General features: G+C 33.1%; 1 non-coding gene across 1 annotated transcript; it reads left to right on the plus strand.

Moving 5' to 3' along the window:
• Positions 1 to 10,934: 10,934 nt before the first annotated feature.
• LOC100759184 lies at positions 10,935 to 11,360 on the plus strand. The gene has a single exon (XR_003480820.1). It is a non-coding gene; the product is annotated as a calmodulin-1 (transcript).
• The last annotated feature ends 4,394 nt before the right edge of the window (positions 11,361 to 15,754 follow it).

The following is a 15,754-nucleotide window of genomic DNA, read 5'->3' on the forward strand; positions in this document are numbered from 1 at the left end:
ACATATCTACATACATATGTAGAAATATGTATATATCTATGAATATGTGTGTTACTATATATCTGTCTATATGTATAAATGATAAATCATGTATATTATATATTCATAGTCAACTACATACATATATGTGTTTATATATTTGTACAAACACACACACATAACACACAGACACACAGACACACAGACACACAGACACACACACACACACACACACACACACACACACATATATATATATATATATATATATATATATATATATATCATAGATGTTTACTTGAAGATAGACTAGGAAGCATTTGTAACAGGACAAAATCAACAAAATATATAATATTAGTAGCCTTGAGTACAATTTTCAAATGTACTAGAACTTTTCAAAGTAGTGACTAGGGAATTACACTCAAATACTGGAGTATGTGGGTGACATTTTTGAGTCAAATACAGCATATATATTTATTTATGGCTTATAATATATTTCAACACACTTACTTTCATTTCATTAGTCTTTTGGATACAAATTAATTACCATTCACTCAGGAATGTATTCTAGGCTGATATGTATATAATTACTGAAATATAACATTTAACAGAAAATTGATGAACTATCAAAAAGGAATATTTCTTTATAAAGATTAGAAGAGTAACAATAAAATTAGTTAACTTTTGTCTATGAAAACAAAATAATAAAGCAACATATGATATGCCAGTTTAAGAAACTTCTGTTAGATGCAGATATAACAAAACATGCCTTTAGATCCCTGTAACAGTAGTGTCAGATTAGTCTACATAATGATTTCCAAGCTAGCTAGGGCTAATTTTTGAGACCTTTTCTTCAAAGTTATATAGATACATAATGGATAGAAAGAAAGGTGAATAGGTAATAGGTGGTTTGATAGGAATATGAATGATAGATGGACAGATAGGTAGATGATAGATACAGATATAGAGAAATGATACATAGGTAATAGATGATAGATAACAGATGGGTTTATACATAAATAAATACAATTTGTATAAAAGGAAAATAAAGCATATTTAGGACCATTCCATTTCTTCAGAAACAAATATTTTTATGATTACATATAGGTATGAAATTTTAAACATCCTTCACATGTAAAATTCAACAATCTTCATTATTTAAGAGATTTCATGAGTCATAGATATTTTCAGTATAAAGTAATCTCATTTGTCCAATGTTAAAATTTTAAAATATTTAAAATCTTGATAATTTTTCTAAAATTTTATACAGATATCCTAATTATTGCAATAACAAAATGTTATTTAAAATATACACATAGCATTAACTAAATTGACTATTAGGCATAATTACATTGTTGAAATATTTTAGTAAAGAATTGACATGTTTTCACTATCTCATTTCATGCCACAATGAGAAGGGGTTAAACTGAGATTGTCAGCAAAGTTTAAGTTAGAGGAGCAAGGATGATTAAGATAGGAATCATTGATTTCTTTCAAAATTGATAAGGAATTCTCCTTCTTTAGATCCTTCAATATACAGAGAGAATTAGTGTAATTACTTTTACTTTACAGGAAGACAATAGTAACCCTACTAGCTAAGACAGAAGTACATATAAAAAGATAAGAGCCAGGAATGCAAAACATCTTTTGGTGTATTAAAATATGTCTTTTGAAATTATTGGCAAATGAGTTTTCACTGACCATGCAAAAGTCAGAGAATTTTGTCCTTCTAAAAGTTTATTATCTAGAACTTGAACGGAAAACTATAGTACTCAAAATACCACAAAACAAACTTGGTAATATCAAGCACTTACAGATTTGGGACCTCCATTTCTATTGTCTTGCCATTTTTTAGTGGAAGAAGGGACTCCAAAAGCTACAGGAAGTGAAATGTAATCAACAGTCATAATCAGCTGTGACCTCTTACAGACACAATAATTACCACCTTGGCAAAATATACCCATTAGTTCAAGAATGGCCCAATATCATTGGAGAAACCCACCATGTACAGATAGTGTTTATGTCCTTCTTTTCAATGTGAAAACAATACATTAACCATTGTTTGGCTAAGAGTTTATGACTAGGGAAGTCATTATGGGGAGTATCTAAGTATTATATTTCTAAATAGTAATTAAATCTGTGGGTCAATATTTCCTTCAACATTCATATGAAAATCTTGTGTTTGCAATACCTGAAGTTTAACACTGTGACTCTTAACTGGCCATGCTGCAGAGAATAAAAATCGAAGAACATTAGTGCACAAAAAGGATCATATTTCTTTTGGCTTTTGGTAAAGTGGGATTATCCATTGCCTGTGTTTTTGTGAGTGTAGTTAAATGTATGTTGGTTATTAATTCAGACTTCTATCTCTTTCAGGAATATAAAATTGTAGAATTATGTATGCCAAAGATTCAATAAATTATATTAATTTCTTGACAATTTCATATATATATTATATATATTATATATATAATATATATATGAATAGTAAATTCTGGTGTAGATCCTGTCACCAAACACCAGAGCTACTTTTTAAACTGTATATATTATAGTCCCCTCTGTCCTAAAATTATTTTCTGCATTCATATCTTTTGCTTGTCTTAGCAACACCTTGAGTTTGACTGGAACCCTCTTGGCACTATGAGCTTGGAGAAGCTTTTGAAAGTGAGCACAATATGGTTGACTACAATCCTTCCAACAGAATTCATCAGTGAATAATAGTTCCACTGGGAGTTCTATTTCTCTGTGAGCCCCTCCATGATCTAGGATTGAATTTTGGCAGACCCAGTCTTGTCAAGTCTCACTTTAGATTCTGTGAGATCATGATTGTCATGGCTGTGTTCTCCTGAAGGCAGTCTTTTACAGACTTCCTTTTTAACTTCTAGCCTTAGCCTTACACTTTTTTTTTCTTTCTACTCTGCCACAAAAATCCCAGAGACTGGAAATGATGTGGGTGATATAACTGCCCGGGTTAGTGCTTGCCATTCAACATCTGTATATCTCAGCAACATAAGCATATGTTATTCCTGCATTCTTACTATTCAACACAAATAGGTGGTTCTCTGTTTAATGCAGAGGATAATATGTGTCTAAGAGTAAAAGTATTGGGAAGCAACTTGGAACTATGTGAAATGACCTTAACAGCTTCAGTAAACTCTCTATTAAAGCCTAAAACACTTTCAGCATGGGATTTTGACGGAATTTACATTACTAGGCATGTGAGGTGGACCTCAAGTCCAATAAAAGACATGTTGTTTACCCGACAAATGTTATGCCATTATTGTGTCAGTGGGGAGGTTTTTCAGTCAAATTGCTATTATAGCACATACAGTGCAAAACTATGTTAGTGGGTGGATGCCTTTTCTGCATAATAAAACAAGTTCTGTGCTACAAATGCTAGCAGGGGATAATGCTTTCAGATTAGTCCCAGTTTAATTTCTGTGTGTCTTCACAATTCTCTATAAAAATACATGGCCTGTTTTATTGCTATTTTTGTTTTCTTCATGTTTACATATTGATTATTTTGTATTATGTTGTATTAATCTTCTGTTGGAATTTCAATTGGATCTGATCAAAATAGTGCTTTATTGGGCGGGGGAGGACTCTGAAAATAGCCTTACCAGAAAAAGAAGGTACTTCTGACCTAGCACTCAGATTTTTATCTAGTAATACACTGATTATAAGAACAACATTATCCAGCCTTATAGACACTACTCAAAACTTTCTCATATTTTTCTCATTTCATTAACTTATATTTTCAATCAACATAGAGTAGTGGGTTTCCATGTTACTTATTCATTGTCTTTTCTTTAAATCACCTTTTATCTCTTCTTACATTTCTGCTCCCTCCTCTTCTATTCATCCCCTGACTCAATCTTCCTTAACCATCATGGTCTCCTCTCCATTCATTACTTGAAGGGAATTTTGGTTGTTTCCAGGCTCTTTCTGTTACAAATAATGCTTCTATGAACATAGTTGAACAGATGTCCTTGTTGTATGAATGTGCATCCTTTGGGTATATGCCTAAGAGTGGTATTGCTGGATCTTTAGGTAGACTGATTTCCATTTTCATGAGACATTGCCATACTGATTTCCAAAGTGGCTGTACAGGTTTGTATTCCCCCCCCCAGCAATGGAGGAATGTTTTCCTTTCTCCACATCCTCTCCAGCATAAATAAGTTGTCATTGTTGTTTTTAATTTTAGCCATTCTAAAGAGTGTAAGATGGTATCTGAGAATTGTTTTGATTTCGTTTCCCTGATGGCTAAGGATGTTGAGCACTTTCTTAAGTGTCTTTCAGACATTTTAGATTGCTCTAATGAGAATTCTCCATTTATTTCTGTACCCTACTATTTAATTGGATTATTTGGTATTTTGGTGATTAGCTTCTTGAATTCTTTGTATATTTTGAAAATCAGCCATCTGTCAGATGTGGGGTTGGGGAAGATCTTTTCCCATTTTGTGGGATGCTGTGTTGTCTTGTTGACTGTGTCCTTTGCCTTAAAGAAGTTTCTCAGTTTCAGGAGGTCCCATAATGCTGATGACTTTATGTTTTTGAAGTGGTCTCCTACACCAATTCATTCAAGGGTAGCCCCCCCTTTTTCTGCTAGGATGTTTAGTGTGGCTAGATCTTTGTTGAAGACTTTATTCCATTTGGACTTCAGTTTTGTGCATGGTGATGGCCTTTTTTTCTTTATTTTGTATCTTTGATGTTTTTATTACTATGTGGCAAGGTGACTTTATTTTGGTCCAGTCTGTTTGGTGTTCTGTAAGCTTCTTGTTCTATCACAGGCATGCTCTTCTTTAGATTGGGAAAGCACTCTTCAATGATTTTTGTTGAATATGCTTTCTGCACCTTTGAGCTGTGCTTCTTTGCCTTCTTTTATAACTATTATTCTTAGGTTTGGCCTTTTCTCAGTGTCCCATATTTCCTGGATATTTTTTAAAAGATTTAATGGATTTAAGATTTTCTTTGGTTGATGAATCTATTTCGTCTAGCTTATGTTCAGCACCTGAGATTCTCTCTTCCATCTCTTGTATTCTGTTGCTTATGCTCGCATCTGTAGTTCCTGATTGTTTATCCAGATTTTCTATTTCCAGCATTCCCTCAGTTTATGTGTTCTTTATTGTTTCTATTTCATTTTTCAGGTCTTGAACTGTTTAAATTGTTTCTGTCACCTGATTGGTTTTTTCTTGACTTCCCTTGCCGTATTTAAGAGATTTGTCATTTTCTTGCATTAGTTGTTTGTTTTTTCTCACATTCCTTTAATAAATTTTCTCATTTCCTATTTGAGAGTCTCTATAATCTCCATAAAGTTGTTCTCTTCTCCTTCATCTGCATTGGATGTTCAGGTCTTGCTGGTGTAGAATCCCTAGAGTCTTGTGGTGTCATATTAGTCTCTCTGTTGTTGAATGTGTTCATAAACTGTCGTCTTCACATCATTTCTTCCAGTGGGTACAGGTGGGGTCTCTCCCTCTTTTGGTGGTTATGCGTTCAAGGATCTCTCCAGGTGGATGCTGGTGGGTCCAAGACATAAAAGGCAGCAGATGTTAGATGGCTCTCTCTTCCAGTGGTGCCAGTCCAAGATAGGAATGGCAGCAGATGCTGGATGAATGGGTCTGCCTCCAGGTCTCTCTGCAGGGTTTGGTTGCAGACTGCACTGGGGGCCAAATTTCAGGAGACTCAAACAGGGAAAGTTGGGCAGAAAATGGACTGACTCTAACCTCTTCCTGTGTGTGCTGGTCCAAGACTGTATTTTGGCATATTTGAAAAGTTTCAGATTAGTAAAATTATACAAGTTTATATCTAGGTTCTCTCTTTTATTTCTTTGATCTAACTGAATGTTTTGTGGCAGTTCATTGCATCTTCTTGCTTGCAACTTTTCCTTTTTTTGTGATTTTGTATATTTGGTGTTCTCTGGTACTGGTGTATATGTATTGACAACTACTTGATTATATTTGAAGTTTTTCAGTAATTTTACATCAAATATTTTCTATGTGTTTTACTTGGAATTATTCCACTTTTTAAAATTTGGTCCTTTTTGCCAATATCCAAAAAATACTGCATATTCTTGCCTCATGTTATTTTAAATTTATCATATTATTTTATTTAATCATTTAATTTTTCTATATTACATACAAGTAAATAATTTTTTCTGTGTATGTTTCCATTAAATATATTACTTACTTTATTGTTATCTGTTGATTTCATAGTTTTACTTTTTGTTCTTTCATTCTACCTTCATTTCAGCTCATGTTTTCTTCCTTATTTCTAGATCTTTATTGAATTGTCTCTTCTAATCATTAATTTTGTGGCAGTTCATTTGACTCTTCTCCTAATTATTGTCATTAGATCATTGGAATTCACTTTCCTAGCCATATTTATAGCTCTTCTTGGGTAGGAAAACATTTGAGTTGTATACATTTGTTTTCTATTTTAAGTATAAATTTGTGCAGGAATATGATGCAGTTTTGTTCTATGTAAGTCACCTTAATAATAGATATAACATTGCTTAACCTCATACAGTCCACATGAGATCAAAGAACTTTATGAACACATCCCATCACAGCATTGGAAATTTGCTTAAAATATAATTAGAGAACTTGTGATATTTCTTTTGGCATGGATTAATATCCATGGGACTAACAAGAACTATATGATTAGATTTAAGACCCAATCTATAAGATAAAACACATACCTGAGACCATTGTATGACCTAAGAACAGTAGAAGGAGGGTCATGGGCCCTAAGGAAGAACAAAATACTTTTATTTTCATTATTGAATATAGAATTAAAATTATTCCAATGACTAATTGTTATAATCATAGTTTTGGGACTCTCTCAACCATCATCGAAGAAACTTCTTCCTTTCGTAGAAGAAAATCAACACAAAGATCTGGAATGGACCAAGGTTCAATGAATAATACTCTGTGGAATAGGCATCAGTAAATTGAATATCTATAACACACACACACACACACACACACACACACACACAGCCAAACACCATACAAAAAGAGGGGCAGATCTATTGTAGAAGCCAGGTTGTTGATGACGAAAAGGGAAATGCAGTTATCCAGATATAATAGGATAGTTGTACAGATAAATCACTTTGTCTATGAGAGAATGCACAGGACTTGTAAAAGCTCAAGTCATGTAAAATTCAAGCATTAATGTGGTAGACATGAAACACCTAATGTACTTGATATTAATAGAAGCTGAGAGACAGAAAATTAATTCTTGGTATGCGTGCGACCATGATGGTTATAAAGGGCTCTGGTAGATTGCTACCCTGAAAAGTATAATGATACCCACAATGTTTTTAAAGAGAACAGAAATTTTTTTACGTCTGGAACAAGGAGATTGATTTAGTAAAAGTCATAGGACAGGGAGAACTTATAGAAAATAGAACATATATACTCCTTTGAAGTGTTAATAAGAAGAGCTTTAAAAAGCTGATGATTAATTAATGAAGCTTTTATTGAAATTCCATTATTTTTTGGCCTCAGGTGATGCCTTAATGAATAATGCTCTCTTTTATCAGAGTATTTAAGACCTAAGAGGTAGGATATTACAAATAGATGTTTATTAAAAGTTTAAGCACTCATTTCAATTATAATAACCCTTAATTGGATATAATTAACCATTATCATTATATATAATTATATATAATTATATATATTATATATATATAATAACTGGATATATATATATATATATATATATATATATATATATATATATATATTAGACATTTTATAAGTAGCTGACATTTATAATATGGTCCCACAAAACAAAAATAAGTTATAAGACATAACAAAATATACACAATAATAATTATGTGGATATTTAAATTAAATTGCATTTGAACAGAATGGCAGCTAAAGCAACATGATCACATGTAGCATTTCCTAGGGGATTACCAAAAATATATTCTCAACGTCATTCTCTTTCATACTTGAGTTTAACAAAGAAAATAAAATATGGTTCAGATATTGTCCATACATTAGACAAAACAAGGCCAATCATTACTGCATTCAAAAAGGTTAAATTCTAGATGTTGTGAAAAAATTAGTAGCTATAAACATGGGAACAAAAAGTATGATCTTCTTATTTATTCCACCATTAGTAATGAATTTCTTAACACATATTTCTCCAAGCCTACACTAACGATTGCATACTTCCTCCAACAAGGCTATACTTGCTAGAATAAAGACCTATCTCCTAATAGTGCCTGTCTCTATGAGATCATGGAGGCTAATTGCATTCTAACTACACAGAAATAGTAGCTTGTAAATCAAGGTTTGTCTCCTGACCACCAGTTCCCAAAATAAACATTCAGAGGCTTAATATTATTTATAATTGTTTGGCCAATGGCTCAGTCATGTTACTGACTAGGTCTCACAATTAACACATTTTGTATCACAAAATATTAAATGACCCAGAAACTGATATTGGGGTATCAGAAAACCAACGCAGCTGGCCACTAGCTCTCACCTCTAGCTCAGCTGGAAAGGGCTGATCCACTCATGAGCTCTTCACCAAGGCTCAAACTGCTACCTCTTCTTTTTGGCTGGAGAATGAAAATCTTATACTGACTCCTAATACTGATTTACATACCTTTCCTGAGTCCTGACATTAAAAGTGTGAACTATAATTATCTTTTAGACTGATTCAGTCTTGTCTAGATCTGCTACCTTTGGAGTCACCTAGATCTGTCTAATTCTGATTCCTGAGTCCTAGAATTAAAGTACCACCACCTCCTAGTTTCTGCATGCTAGGATTAAAGGTATGTATCACCACTGCCTGATCTCTATAACTTGAGATTGATTTTTCATCTGAATCCTCAATCAAGCTTTAATAAATCATAAATAATATGTCACTACACCATTTTGTTTATATTTTACCATGATGCTTGTGACTTTGTTACCTCACATCTTGCTTCTCCACTGGCTAACTGGCTTCTCCCTGACTCTGCCTTGACTTTTTTCCATACTTTTGTTTAGATTCCATGCCTGTCTGTATTCTACCATTATATAAAAATTAGCACAAAATAGTAAGCTAAAAGTGTAAGGAGGAAAAATTGTACTTGTAGGTACTTTGAGTAAAAGAAAATGTATAGATGTGGGGTGACAATTAAATTACTGCATAGTTTTAAACATTAGGTGAACATCAAAACCAGAATATCCTATAACAGGCACCAAATTCCTACAAAGAGTCTCTATTCACTCAATTTTAAATCCCTGATTATTGAGTAAAAAAACCTCTTATTAAAGTCAAAGATAAAAAATGTTTTGTAATGTAAAGTATACACTTTTATCTTAGAAAATGTTCCCTTAGAGTGACATTAGTTCTGTAATTAAATGTAAGCGACTTAAGAAATGAGAAGCATCTTCTGATTTATTCCATGTTTATACCTGGAAGTTTGCTACCTCATGAATTAGGATGCTTAAAATGGTATTCTATATTACAAATATAAAATATGGACCCTTCATTTCTTTAAATGATTGTTCATCCCTCCTGTCTAATACTTCTAATTAATTAATTTTCATAAAGTATATATTTTATAATTATTTTTCATATTTTAACCATTTTTATAAAAACTGTTTCATAAAGTATTAAGGCAATATAAATACCGAACTTTATAATTTTATAAGAAAGTATTTTATTTAATTATTTTTATTTTAGAAAATTAACAAGTAACTTATTTCCACAGTACAGTAATTGTTAAAATAAAGTATCACTTTTTGAGTTTGCAGAGATGGTTCACCTTTTAAAAATTCTTGCAGATTTTCCAAAGGACCTATCTTTTTATGGGAGTCCTTATATACAGTGAATCCCACCATCTCATTACTTCAGCTTTAAGGGATCTAAAGCCTTTGTCTTGCCTCTCCTCATATCTTACACATGTGACATTAGCTCACATGGTTATATCTACATGCATGTAAATGAAAAGTAACAAAATAAATATTTGTTCTTAAAATAATGCACCTTAAAAAAGAAAAGATGCAGTCCAAATTCAGAGAAAAATAATTCTATATTTCTTTTTACATCTTACGTTTACTCTGAACTTTGTGGCTCTACCCAGATAACTAAGTTTTTAGAAATGCCATCATGGTTTATACTCTTGTTGAATTTCATTAGTAAGTATTTTCTTGAAAAAATACCTATGTTCAAGATAGATAATGGCCATAATCTCTGTTTTTTTTTTGTTATTTCTTTGTCTAGTTTAATGATAGGTCTGACAAGATATGACCATTGGTATAATGGTGGCAAAAATGTTTGGCAATATCCACAACCAGATACTGATTGGGTTTAAATCTCATTTCCCAAGATGGAACATATGCTGAAACCATTTCAGAGGACAAGAACTGTGGCAAAATATTCAAATTTTCCTAAGGAAGAACATACCCACTACTGCTATTCTAAATAAGCATTGTCAGAAAAGGGTCCAAGCATGGTGTCTGAGTAAATGTAAGAAAACTCAAAAAAAAAAAAAAAAAACAGTAAGAGTCTTCTGACCTCAGATTTTTAAAAATTACAGAATGTTTTTAGGATATGCCTTCATGTCCCTCCTCGGAGTAGTGGATAGGAGTAGGTTTATTTCAGATAATTCATTACAGCTTGCTATTTTTATCTCCTTATATGCCTGTATGGAAAGACACGTTTCTGCCATGTGTAGCTTGTCCACAATGTGCAACTTACCCTTGTGATTTCACTGATATGGTTAAAATGGATGGTTCCTTAAAACCGAGTTTCTGATGGCAGCGGTGCTGGGAGTCTCCTGTTCGTGCGGCCTTTACTGTTACTCTCAGTTGTACTGCAGCTGAGGCTCAGCACAGAGTGCAGGTAGCACATTAGCCACAGTGGCAGGTACGAGGCACCTCGGCGGTAAGAAATCCTGCTTTCCTGCAGGCACCCTCGCCTGCTCCTCTCTTTCTTCCTTAGCTCTCTCGATGGCTGATCAGCTGACTGAAGCACAGATTGTTGAATTCAAGGAAACTTTCTCCATATTTGATAAAGATGGTGATGGGACTGTTATGTGGTCACTGGGTCAGAACCCAACAGAAGCTGAGTTCCAGGATATGATCAACGGAGTGGAAGATGATGGGAGTGACACCGCCGACTTCCCAGAGTTCTTGACCCCGATGGCTAGAAAAATGAAAGATACAGATTATGAAGAAGAAATCCGCAAGGCATTCCGAGTTTTTGACAAGGATGGGAATGGTTACATCAGCGTAGCAGAACGGTGCCACGTCATGACCAACTTAGAAGAAAAACTAACAGATGAAGAAGGAGATGGAATGATCAGAGAATCAGATATTGATGGAGACGGACAAGTCAAATATGAAGAATTTGTACAGATGAAAACTGCAAAATGAAGACCCACTTTCTACTACTTTTTCCTCTAGAAAAATCAAATTGAAGTCATTTACTTACTTCTTACAAAAAAAGAAAAAAAGTTCATTTTTTTTTAAAGTTCTGTTTCTATCTAGCAAAACTGAATGTCAATTGTACCTTCTGTCCACACACAAAATCTGCATGTATTGGTTGGTGGTCCTGTCCCCTAAAGATCAACCCCCCACATCAGTTTTACAGTATATTACCTTCTAAGGAAGCACTTAGTGAACTCCTTAAAGTTCCATTTGCTAATGATTAATACACTGTTTGGGCTGGCCAGTTTCTCATGCATGCAGCTTGACGATGGAGCACAGTCAGTCCTTCCAGTGCTCCAACCCCATGGTGACGATGAGACCCTGTTGGTATGCCCGAGTATAATGGTTTAGTACTGTGTGCATTGTACTAGAGGGAAATGAACATCAAGGCTGTCACCAAATCACACCAATTTTTTAATAATTAATGTTTACCAAGGGAGCATCTTTGGACTCTCTGTTTTAAAATCCTTGGAAACAATGACTTGGAGGCCGAAGGGTAGGCTGTGTCTCTGGACTTGAGACAACCATCGAGATTGCTGTTCAGGAAATTATAATTTATATCCATCCCAAGTTGTAAATGATAGTCTTTCATTTTTTCCAATAAAAAGACCATTAACTTAAAAAAAATTGAACCTGTGTTACCTAATGGATTTGACACAAGATTGCATTCTAAGACCTTTTTTCTCTGTCATATACTTTCTCTTTCATTACATAACTTACTATGTAGTCATCAATAAGTAGTCATTTCACAACTAGAAAAAATTGTTAGAAATGAATAGGCAGGGAAGTAACCTGAAACAAAGTATATTACTTCAAGAACTCCTAATTGATATGAAGAGAATATTGATCACTCACTCTTCAGATTTCATTTAATGTTAATTATCATCTTCATGATTACTTACGTTACTTCACAATTTTCCACCTGCTAACTCTATTCATTTATGGATGTAATAATAGAATGTAAGAGAAAGGCTCCTTATAAACCAAGAGATATTTTGTTGTAGAGCAGAAACAATGTTCTGTTATTTTTTAAATAAAGGGTTTAACACAAATATCACACTTAATTTTGCCATGTTTTTCAGTAGTTTATTAATGACAACTAGTTTGTAGCATAGGAAAAATGATTTTTTTCATGTCAATAGAAAGTATCAGTGAATATTGTTAACTTATTGATTATAATTACCACCCCAGATGAAAAATCCATTATTGTGTATTGTCAACAAAAGAGCATTCAGCTATTATTTTTAATCAAAATTTATTCTTTTTATTACTACAAGTTATATATTACACTGAAAACATTTATAGATGTATTCTATACATTGTATGTCTGCTAGATTAATATACAAGTAGAAGGGAGAAGGGAAATGGGATTGCCATGTAATTCAATCTTGTTTGTAATTCAAATAAAAAAATAAAATAAAACAAGTAGGAGATCACAAAATATTTTCAATATGTCTTTATCATTTCACTTTACATAACAGAATGTCTCCAATTTTTCTAAAGGAAGTAATTAACATGAAAAGCCAGTACTTACACAGATGTCCTCTAAGAATTTTACCTTTATGTTTGGTGAAGGGACGCTATACAGCCTGACATTTGAAATGTGGTAAAAATCTTAGGTGGCAGAGACTTCAAGGAGCTCAAATAGAGAATTCTGTTTGGAAAAATGTTGGCTCAGAAGCAATGAAACACATTTTGAGTTTTAATTTTGGATTAGGATTTAGACTGAGATCAGAATGCTATTGCAAAAATCACCCACCGAGTGAGCACTGCTCTGTGTGCCCCACAGTCACCAACAGCCTACAGAGTGCGGAAGACACTGCTTTTTTATAGAGTGTTGAACTTTCAGTTTTTCACACCTCCTTCACATGCAGCTGGAGCGCCTTGAAGTCTCCGTAATAGTTTGGTTCATTGCTGTTGCTATAAGACTCAGTTTTCATATTTTTAGACATTCACTAAACGGGACAAAACATACCGGGAATTTATGTGCTTGAAAAAGCATCCCCACTATCATTGAATATTTTCAATATTTATGTTTTTGAAGTTTAAATTCCTTTGGTTGAAATTAATAATAATAATATATACTCACAAAATTAATCTGTTGCACACAGGAAAAATTAATAACATACTAGTGATATTAAAAAACTAATTAATATTCTTCTAAATAACCTAATATTAATATATAGAGCAACATATTTGTAAATATTTGTTTTCACATATGTAGATAAACACACAAACCAGATTCATGTCCATATGATTTATGTAAATAGGCACCTGCTGATACATATATAGTTATCCCTGTTAAGTTAGTACAGATTTTAATTATTCATAATTAATGTTATACATACGGGTATCTCCAAGCATTATTGACTTTTTGTGGCAATAAAGTGTATTAACAATTTAAATTCCCATTATAAAGAGCTAGGTAATCTTTCTGCATCACAATGATTAAAATTTAGTCTAATATATCAAGTCACATACCAGGTAGCTACTAGTTCATACATACACACACAGATAAAACTACACATATAACAGTAGAAAATAACATTTTTTCTATGTATAATGGATTCCTGACAGTACTTCTTAAAAATATAAGTCAACATTAAATTGAATGAGAATGCCAAGCATAAAAATTAGTGATTTTGTTTTAATCTTTTCCCATAACACATTTATATAGTGTGAAGCTTTTCTGTTTTCAGAACCCATTCATAATTTATTTCCCATAAACATTATGACTATATATTTTCCTAGCTAACTGTTACATTTGAACTTTCAGTTTTCACTTCTGTTTCAATACGTACAAACAAATATTGAAAATAAGAATGTACCGGTAGTGTAATGCATTTACCCATTGTATCCAGGGAGATGATGATTAAATTTTGTTTTAAACTTCAATGAAAGTATTTTATTGCATTATCGGGCATAACATAAACTACATTAGGTTGTTCTCTGCGACCTACAACTTCTGCCATATAGTTTAGAGGACTTATGCTGCATATATATCCATGTATTCAGATGTGTCCTACACATTCTGCAGGTATATGAATCCCAGGCATCCAGAATATACTCACAGCATCTCAAATGATACCACATAGACATCAAGCAGATATGAACACACTTAGTAATCACCTATAGTTCTTTCTGGGGAAGCCTGCTAGTTTGGTTTGAAAGTGACTTTAAAGAGTAGATTGGACATGCAGGTTCCAGGGTTTTTATAGTTACAGAGCAAAGCTGAAGTGTAGATTCCCAAGTGGGCAGAGGCTTCCTTGGTTCACCATTCTACTTCTGCCAAGAGAAATAACACATGGACTCAAATCAGTTTGTTGTGTAGAGTGGATGGAGGTGCTTGCCAGCTGTCCACAGTTAAACATCCAAAATGGATTCAGCATCTATCATAATGTGACAGAATAAACTATGGCCAAGCAAGTTATTATTGGTTAAAATAGAAAGCTTAATTTTATTCAACTACAAAAAAAGAGTATTCTTTGGAACTGTTTTAGATTCAGCATCTGCAGTTGTACTCATTACACTGAGTGATACCAGATAATGTATGCATCCATGCATCACATTGTAGCAAACTGAGCTGAAGAACTCTGTCTATCACTGTAAGACTCTGTTTTTAACATAGACAATATGTCTGTCTTAGTTGCTGCCAGCAAGACATTTCCAATTTTGTTAAACATCTTTGAGTTTTGTCTTTAAGAAATAAAATTTCATTATTCCCGTTTCTTACAAGGCACCACCATCACATGGGTTTTCACTCATATTTCTATGACTTCTCTTCAGAGCAGATGCTAACACCATGTACAGAATTTTCTTCAGCCTAAAATTATTTTCCTGTCCTTTCATGTTTTTGATAAACTTCTAAACAGCATGAAAAATTTCATTACCTGATGGATATCCACAGTGTGTTGCCGACTCTTCAACATATTCTCAATGTATCTTCATTGTAATGCCAAAGCAAAAACATAAACCACAAGTGACATACAGGATATCTGAGTTCATTTGTTTCACTTATTGCTCAATTTTCAAAGGAGTGAATGTGTAAGTAGCTGCATAAGATCACTCACATTTCATTTTAACCTGTGGATTTTTAATTATTGACAATTAACTTAAATACTTTAGTACTATATGTATGATTTTTAAAAATATTTTTATTAACTTTGAGAATTACAAACAATAAATTTGTTTTAGTCTTATTCTGCCCAGACCCTTAGGTCCCACTGTATCTCCCCAACACCCAGTACCTAACTTCATGTACTTTTTAAAGTATTACTACCTCATTGAATCTAAGTAAACTCCTATAATTAAACTGTAGAAGTTTTGAAATAGAAGCAATG

The sequence above is a fragment of the Cricetulus griseus genome (genome assembly GCF_003668045.3).
Source record: "Cricetulus griseus strain 17A/GY chromosome 1 unlocalized genomic scaffold, alternate assembly CriGri-PICRH-1.0 chr1_1, whole genome shotgun sequence".
Lineage (NCBI taxonomy): Eukaryota > Metazoa > Chordata > Mammalia > Rodentia > Cricetidae > Cricetulus > Cricetulus griseus.